Raw genomic sequence first — 9,611 nt, 5'->3', positions numbered from 1 at the left:
TTTGACAGAAGGAGGAATATATATATATATATATATATAGAGAGAGAGAGAGAGAGAGGATTCGTGGATTTTTCCTTCAGTTTGGAGGAAGATGAATGAAGAAATCTTCTTGCCTTTCACAATACTGCTCGACGCAATCAAGTGGTGTGTTTAATCACCTTCTTCCAATTCACCGTGATTGGGTGGATCTCTAAATGGCCAGTATGAATATATATATTTGTGTTAACCGTCACTAAAATGTATTCAAGCAATTGGTCGTCACATGCATACTTTTCGTTGATGTTTTCAGTGACACAAAATATAAAAATAACCGTTCTGTTATAGATATAGCTGGTTGATTTCAGTGATGGAGAAATCCTCATACTTCTCCCAACATACCATTCAATGCACGAGTTTAATCATATCCATTAAATGCATTGTATCAGGTGGCATGCTTAAACACATTGTCCAATACATTATATCAGGCAGTATGTTGTAAGAGGTTAAAAAATTTCTTTATTCAAGCGTAGATGATTGATATATACATAATTTATGTATTTCTACATCCAAAATTTGGATAGAAAAATCTTTCAACTTCTTACAATGTATTGTAACGAGTGGTTGTGATTAGTCAGAAGGATTATACGCATTGCATCCAGCGGCACAGCCCGACGGGCCCATCAGCAAGAGCCGCCAGGGCTGCCCTTGGAGGAAGTTGAGAGAGGGATCAACAGGAGGGAGATGGCGGGTGGGGGAGAGGAGAATGGAACCGCTCAGATTTGATGTTCTTATTAACTATATATATATATATATATATATATGGAGAGAGAGAGAGAGAGAAAGATGTGACGGTCTACAACTATTTTCTGATGCGCCTTCCCCTTGAAATTGCAAATTGCTGTAGCCATTGATGGTGGATCATCGAGCGTCAATCAATTAGGCACTTGGAATCTTCTTTATTGTTGTTCAACCCAGAAAAGCAAAAAGCCTATTAGGTTTTGCCCTGGAGGGTCGTACTAACTAATCATGCCGGAGGAGTCGTAGGGGAGGACTATTAGCTAACCTTGTGTTTTTACTAGGCTTTACTTGACCACCACAAGTAAAACAGGCCAATTAAGCCGAAGCGGATTACTCTAGCTTCTTTATGATATATATCACGCATGGTTCTCTGCCCAAATTGTAGTACTTCTTGGCAAAAACTTTATATTAGGACGTTCCAATTCTAGATAAGAAGTTAAAGAGTCGTGATCATGCCATAGCTATCATCAATCGTCCTGTCCGGACCCACAACTGGATCCTGGATCCAAAAAATATATATCAGAAGTTTACTGCTGGTAAAATTTTCTCCCTGTCCTCACCTGCTTCTTCGTACCGTTTGGTACAGAATTATTTAGCTAAAATCTAAGCTGAGGTCGAGGATCCTTTATATGTTGTCTCTTTGTCCCTCCCCAGTTTCCATGTGTGTTGATCTTTCTCTGTCACCTGGTCACTGGAACTATACGGAATATTGCAGAAGAGGAGAGGATGACCTACAACTTTCCATGGATAAGTCCATCACCAAGCACCAATTAAGAAGCCAGAGAAGAGCGCGCCACCCATGTTTTCCCCGTTAATCAATGAGAGGGAGATCGCGTCAGAGTCTTGAGCTGGTTGGGTATAACTGGATCATTGAAATGAATGACAGGATGTCTACTGTTTCCATTTACGGAAGCATCTCTAATAAGTGATTTTTAAGGTTAAGAACACAGCAAGTTTAATCGAGATCATTTAAAATCATGCGCTGACGTGAGTTAAGATGCAGGTCTATAGTGCAGATGTATTAGTTCACGCACGTTTGGCCGACTGCGGGTGTAGTTTTCATCGTTAAAGGAATTAGTAAAGAAAGAGTAATTGTTATTGAGATTCAGCTTCTTTTTTCTTTCGTGCATGCGTCCATGAGAAAAGCCTGTGTAACTTGGTGCGGTGAGACGACATCGTTTTAGTGACGGAAGATGTAGCGGTTCAATATTTATTATAAATATTGGTATTGGTGCTGTATAATTTCATAGTATTTTAGAGGATACACACAAATGAGTTTTGAAAACAACTTCATTTGCTTAATTCATTCATGCATGGGCCGACACAGGTGCCGAATTTCCAAACGTTTGGAAGGAGCCCTTTCAGCTCCATATCTAAGGCTGCATTCTAGTTGGGCCACTTCTAGTTCGATTATACTAAAAAAACATACAGCTCATCTCAAATTTGAATCGAGTTCTATAGAACAAGTTTGAACTCGATTCGACTATACAGATCTTGACTCGCTTAATTTGTTTTTGTTAACATGTTTCATTTTTTTTTAACTCATTAACTCGTTTAACTAATTCAACTATGATGAACCAGTTTTATATAGTTGAGTAGAGCAAGTTTAAACGAGTTGAGTCATTACAACTCAAACTCGACTTTTTTAATATTTCGAGTGAGTATGAATTTAAACTTCAAATTCGACTCCTAAGTTGAGTTTTTTGGAACGAGATAGAATTGAATTCGATTCGACTTGTTGTGCAGCCCTAACCATATCATAGAGTCGTATCGTTTTGCTGCCGACAAACACTGGTAACATTAAAGACCTGCGCTTGGAGGGATAGTGTTTGGAAACAATCTGTTGAGGAGCCGAATCTAGGCAGGATATTTTTAACGAGTGCACATTTCTATGTTAGTGTGTTACTGTACATAATTTCAAACATTGAGAAAGCTGTTGTTAGCATGCATCCTTTTTTGTAAGCTTCTCAATTTGAGTTAAATATTCTTGTAAACACTCGAGGCTGTAAACGAAAAAAGATACACGCTATGTGACCTTTCATGCATGGATGTAGGATCTTTATATCGGAACCACGAAAATCTATTAAGCTGGACCTAGGTTCAGGTTGGATCTTTATATGAAAACCACGAAAATCTATTAAGCTGGACCTAGGTTCAGGTTGGTCTAACCGCATGTGGTGCTTACACTAAAGCTTACTAAAGCTTAGTAGAGAGAAATCAGTTAATACCCCTCTGCCATTTTTCTTTTTCTCTCCGCTACTACCTTCTACTCTCTCTCAAAACTTATCACAATCGAACATACTCAGGCCTCTAGTTGAGCTCGTGAAGTTCAATCATTGTTTTCTCACTGAACAGGGTGGTCTCCATGCCCTCTGGTGAGAGCATTTCCCTTCTAGAACAATAAAGAAACCAAGAAGATATGTTCATAAAATATTGAAGGGAACTAAACTACAAAAAAGCGGAGGACATTATCCCACTGACAAAAATCTTCTGCCGGTTCTGCAGGTGGGAAAGCAATGGTGATATTACAGAGTTATATGTTGGAAGGAAAAAGATTTTAAAATGAAAAAGAAGGTGAGAGTTCCATCAGTCTGATGATGTTGTTTTCGGCCTACATCAAATTGTTGCCTAACTATGCTTTCAAAAGTCATGTCAACTTAGGGAGCGTCCATGACGTGATTCCAGCAGTCCAATCTCAGGCGGAGCTCCCAGCCGACGTTCTCATCAACCCCCCGAAAAAAAATATTGCGGTCAATGATCAGCAGAAATGGAGGAACTAATGGAACAAGGATTACCGAGCTTTCAGGGACGAAATTCTTGACTGATAAGGATTTATTTATTGCATAACACGAAGACGGACCGTATATACCTTACCAAATAAACACGAAAGTTTCAATTATATAATTGTCGGGGACTTCCATTTCCTTTGCCGTACTATAGGGAGGTCATTGTGTCATTTTCTAATGGACTGGCTGAGCTTTAATAAACTTTTTTTTTAATGCTTTCGGCCGGAAGCAGTTATTAATTTCCAATATAAATATCGTTGGCGTTTTCTTTCAGTTCCAATGATGAACGGAATCAATTGATGGCAATTCGGGACTAAATTTTCCTTTACGGCCATTATAATGGAGATTTATGATATCTTAATGGACAAATTAGGTGTCAGAATTTTCATTGGGGTCCAAGGAACACTATATATATATATACATATATTCAGGCATTCGTATTTTCAATTTTCACCATCTGAAATTATGAATCTTTGGACAAGTTGCGAGTGATTATACCCAAAAGTTTATAAAAGGGTGGTGAAAACATCAGTAAGTTTTAGATCTGCTGTTGGATTGACATGCCTAATTGAAACAGGATAACGTGATTTCATTACATTTACAACCATATAATAACCGTATGCAAATTAATTAATCGCAAGTGAATATACTAATTAATGTGTAGTTTGCAAATATTTAACCATTGAAAAACAAAATTAACTTTGAGGAAATATTTGATAATGTTTTTACAGGTTGAGCCCAAATGACATTTGTGGACGTATTGAATGTACTGACGCATTAGAGTTAATTAAACCTGCTAATATGTCAGGTTATATTAATCTGAATATTAAAAACTTTCTGCACCTGGGTGTATCTAGCAAGGTAATGTACCAATCGTAGGTGTCGTTCACTTCTTCTGTATATATATAAATGCTAGCTTAGGTATTCTGACCACTTGTGGGTGCCTCGTCCAACAACGGCACTTTTTTATGTTGCCTTTTTCGAATTCCCTCCAAATATATATAGAGATGAATTTTGCATGTTGAAATACGTAAATGTTTAAAAACAAGTTTTGCAATTTCAGGCGCTTAGGTTGAACATTATAAGGGTTAAACGATGAAAGGTATTAGCCATGTCTCTTTATAAGATCTGACGCGTACAACGTTGAAAAACCATAATTTACTCCTCTTTAAAATTTTTGGCATTTCAGTAACGCAATAAAATTTATCAAACGAAGACTCAAAATGCTGAATCGTCCTGAACATGTGTGATGGTACTAAGAAGAAGTATAGTGCAACTTATGGGGCTGGGGGCATGTAGATGAAACACATTACTAGTTTGATTCTCATATACACTATGCAGGCTCTTATGTGCCAAAGTAGGGTAGAATAATGCGTATGACAATGAAATAACTGTGTTATGTCTCATCAACAGGCATGGATGCAGCCTTGAACGGTGGATGCAAAAAGAGAAAGAAGGGCTTTTGATCTTTTACGAGCTCTATATAGGTTGCAAAACTCGTCCCCCTCACCCAGAGCATGTATGTATGATGGGACAATTCAAATTAGGATGGCCGTCCAAAATCTGTCCATCTAGTGGTCATCGATCGATCGTTCTCTTCCAAAATCCAACAGTACGGATGTTGTTGAAACGTAAAAAAAAAAATGTGGAAAACAAAATGACCAATATTTGACAAGTAGATTAGATTTCATACATTATTCCCTCGTACACTCGAGACTATTCATGATTTATAAAGTCCAATGAACGTGTTCGTTTTTTTTTTTATGTCATAGATTTCCAGAGTCTGAATACAGTCGAACAATTGGATAGATGAAATATGGCCATTCTCCAATCGATACGTGCGACTATGGCCAATTTGTTTGCCAGCCAAATCCTGCATATGAGCTTACGTAGATCAAATCTCCAAGGGTCGTACAGCCAACGATCTTACCTTTAAACTTCGCTAATCCTATGAAGATCTGACCTCAGAGATTTTCAATATTTTTTATTTATGAATTTTTTATGGTTCTTCATCCAATTATGCGTTGAAAATTTTGAAGTGGCACTTTAGATGGTACAAGAGGACGCGAGGGCGAGCCATTGGCAGAGCCACATATGCCCGTACCAGCCCCAAAAAATCCCTTATTTTCATATATGTGGCCTAAAAGATTTATTTATTTATATGTAGGGGTGCCCCATAAAGTGAATGTAGATCCCATTATTAATATGTATATTTACTTTTATAACCAAAGTGCATGAAGTAAAAGATAAATATGAGATAATGCATATGAGATATCACTAAACATAAGTATGAGATAATGTGTGTGAGATAACAAAAAATTTATGAGATAATGAGATAATAGATGGATGTATGAGATAACACTAAACATAAGTGTATAACATATTATTTATGGGATAAAGAGATAACATTATAAGCAGCACAAAAAAGCCGATGACGTTTTCTTACCATGTAGAGAGGTATATTGATCATAACAATATACATATACAAAGTGATAAATTTTACTTTTTATCGAATCTCCAAATCTTCTTTTGTAGTTTTCTTTTTTATCCTCACAAAAAGTTTTTTTGTATTGAACATGAGCATTTTTTTTTATTATTAAAATGATGCATGAAAATTTATAATTTATGCACAAAGGCTGCCTATATAACTAGCTTCGTATTGTAACTTGTTTCTTCGAACATGATTGCTAGTTCTTTTTAAAGTATACGATTGAGCCGCTTTTTGCTACCTCTGGGATCATGCCAAACATATACTTTTACACTTCCTTTTGGGTTTTACTATGGCCTCTCTCTCTCATTTTGCTTCCAACATGGATGAATATGGCCATGTAGAGCATCTCCTATGTCTGCGAGTGGTCATCTCTCGGGACATGAAATTAAATAAAAGTTTGGCAACCCTTTTGATCGTTTACCGGAACATGTCAAGCTATGTACGTGAAAAATAAATGAAAGTGGACCGGTAAAAGTGCACAATATGTACTTATCCGACCCACAGCACCAGCTCTAGCTGTATATTATTCTCCACAATGGTTCTCCTTCTAAAGGTGTTCGCGTTGGATAGATTCTCTAAAATTTCACTTCGTTTTGCCATAAAATTCACGCTATATTCGACTTTAGACCCCTAGTTCATCGTAATCAAGTGCTGTAACAGTACAGTTCTGCAATTATTGGGAACCATCCTTGTAGTAATTACTCGATATGATCAGTGTTTAATTTTTCTGTCCAGTACTAAAAGCATGCGTCTTAATTTCTTACATCTCTTTACCAAATTCTGCGGTACGTGGACTGACTCATATAAGACATGGCCTAACGTACAATGTGATGCGAACCAGTCTTAGAAAATAAAGCATAAAGAGACAAAAGGTTGATTCGATGGACATGTTACTTTTCTCCCGATCCACAATTTCAAATAAAAAGAAAAGAAAATTACATGTGCTAGTATAAGGAAATTTCTCGTGCATCTTCGAGTTGGCCTGACATTTTGTATTGTTACAGACCGGAAACTAGACCCCACCATCTCCAATATTAATCGCGAACGAGTTAAGCAAACTGCGTCTCATGGGTCGCCTGGACTGGGTCTGTTCTCTATAGAGCGAGGGCTTACCCCTTGCTCTGAAACCAAGCCAAACATGAGAAGCTCTTCACGGGCCCTAGAGCTGCACGACACGCTGTTGGGTAGCTCGAGGCTCGAATCGAGCTTGAGCACTGGGTCATTTTCTAAATGAGTCGAGTTCAGGGCGAAGAGTGAAATCTTGTTAAACAAGTTGAACTTGAGGTAGGTACGGTTTGGCTCGTTTGATCTTTGATTAAGTTCAACTAAGTTCATGCAATGCACATACGAAAAATGCTTCTTTGCATCATCTCTAAATTCTTTCTTTATGTTTAGTGGGTGCTCACTGTCACACCAAGCTTGGGAGCACGGATCCCAATCTACCCTTTTAACAGCTTTAGTTTGAAAAAAGGTAATTACCATGATAACCAATCACTTAACAACTCAAGTACCACAAGATTTTTCAAGAACTTACATGTGAGACTAAATTTTTGGGGTCATGTAACTCATTCCCCCCTTAAAACTCACTTGTCCATGTGTGTGGGACCGCAGGTCCAAATCTTGAACCATCCTTGATACTACTATAATGATAGTGTCCACTCCCACATTGGGCTTAGACATCTAGTCTAGCGGATGCCAACCTACCTCTTAGCCACTTCAGTTTCAATCGAACATGAGCTAAGAACCGGGACAACCAATCAGTTAACAACCTCTTTTATAAGTCCCCCAAAATTCTTTGCAAACTTATATAAGAGACTAAACATTTACGGTGTTATATTTGTGATTGCATATATGTAATGCACGTCTTAACTAAGCTTGAGAAGAGCTTGTGCTTTCTTAAGCTCAAGCGAAGCATAACTTGGACTAACAGTTACATGCTTAGCTCCAACATTAGCTGGGTTTGGTGAAACCCAAGCAGAGATCCAGCTGGCTCAGCTTGGCTCGAAGTCAGGTCACCAACAATCCCATTCAGAACGTCATAATGACAGAAAGCCTTTAATGTTTTGCAAATGAATTCTATCACCTAGCAGAAACAAGTTTAATGTGAAATACCTGGATATTGACAATTAGGATTTAGGTTAGGAGATACCACAAAGATCATTGATTAACTTGTCAAATATGATTTTCATGTAGCTAGACACACTTTGAGGTTTGACAATGTAAACCCACAACGTTGAAATTAATCCGCAAAGCTGCACTTGCTTATCCGTGACGCAGTCTCAATGTTAGACCTACGAAGCCCATGGATCTATCTAATACAGACTTTGTGGCTAGAGGTTTGACTACATATCTTTTGATTAGGAAGCATGGTTTATAAATTCTTGATTTAATCTATGCATCTTTGGAACAATGGATCTGAGGCCCTGTTGAAATTGATGGAACTGATATTCAGAGACCTAAGATCTCAGGACCTCAAATCACATCGACCCTGAAATCTAAGGCCTAAGGGATGCAAAGATGATCTAAGGAAATGTACTGTACCCACTGACCTAGTTTTAGGAGCTTCTTCTTATTCATTCACCTACTGTTTGAGGAAAACCCGCCTGAGTGCTCAACGGACCAGTAGCGCATCAAGGAAGAGGTGAAAAGTTAAAGCAATTCTTGAACGAAAGTTCCAAAAAAACCGTGGGCAACTTTTGAAGTGATACCAAGAAATTCACACGCAAGACTTTTAAAGTTCTTCATATTTGACTGCCTGCTTTATATCTAATTCAGGTAAAGTGCAACGGGGAATAGAACACCCTTGGCTAGCCTAAACTTGGCCTGAGTTCGACTTGTACAATACTTTGAACCTATTATTTGGTGAGTATGACAGGCCCTGATCTGAGCTGAGCTGCTTTAACTCAGTTAGGCTCGCCAGAATTGAAGCAGCAAGTTCAAGTTATTATTTTCCTTTAACAATTGAAATTTGGTGTAGCGTAACAACACCTTTCGTTTTTCCCAAAGTGGAAGGTGTGAGTTCAAGTTTTTCCTAGCTTGATGACATGGGTGTTGCGCTCTTGACCTTTGGCTTGAAGACCTTAATGTTAGAGTGTAGAGGTTGATCCCCTACTTAATAGGCTTCCCTAATTTCAAATTTTGTAAGGGCATTATTGTAATTTTGTCATTTTGCATTGCTGCCCTAATCCCTGTGTTTAAGAGGGGCAGTTATCTATTGTAATTTTTAATTTGAGTTAGTAAAAATCCTTGTGCCGCCGTGGCCATAAGAGAATTTTGGTCTCTGAACTACATAAAAATCCGTGTGTTTTCTTCTTCTTTTTCCTTTTTTGTCGCCATCTTCTCTTGATATTGATCTCCGGACCACGTAAAATCTTTGTGTGTGTGTGTGTTTTATTTTGTTGGTTGTCTTCTCTTGGTATCATGAGAGAGAAAGAGAGAGGCCCTCACTTAAGTCCAAGGGACATATTGATAGGGATTATAAATAAGGAGTGGTTTAAGAGACGGACAGAGCATGCATCTTATTTGGCCAAGCATGAGCTAAGAGGTGAATGGAACAG

This window comes from Nymphaea colorata, chromosome 9 (assembly GCF_008831285.2).
Source record: "Nymphaea colorata isolate Beijing-Zhang1983 chromosome 9, ASM883128v2, whole genome shotgun sequence".
Taxonomy (NCBI): Eukaryota; Viridiplantae; Streptophyta; class Magnoliopsida; order Nymphaeales; family Nymphaeaceae; genus Nymphaea; species Nymphaea colorata.
Note: the sequence above shows the minus strand (reverse complement) of the source record.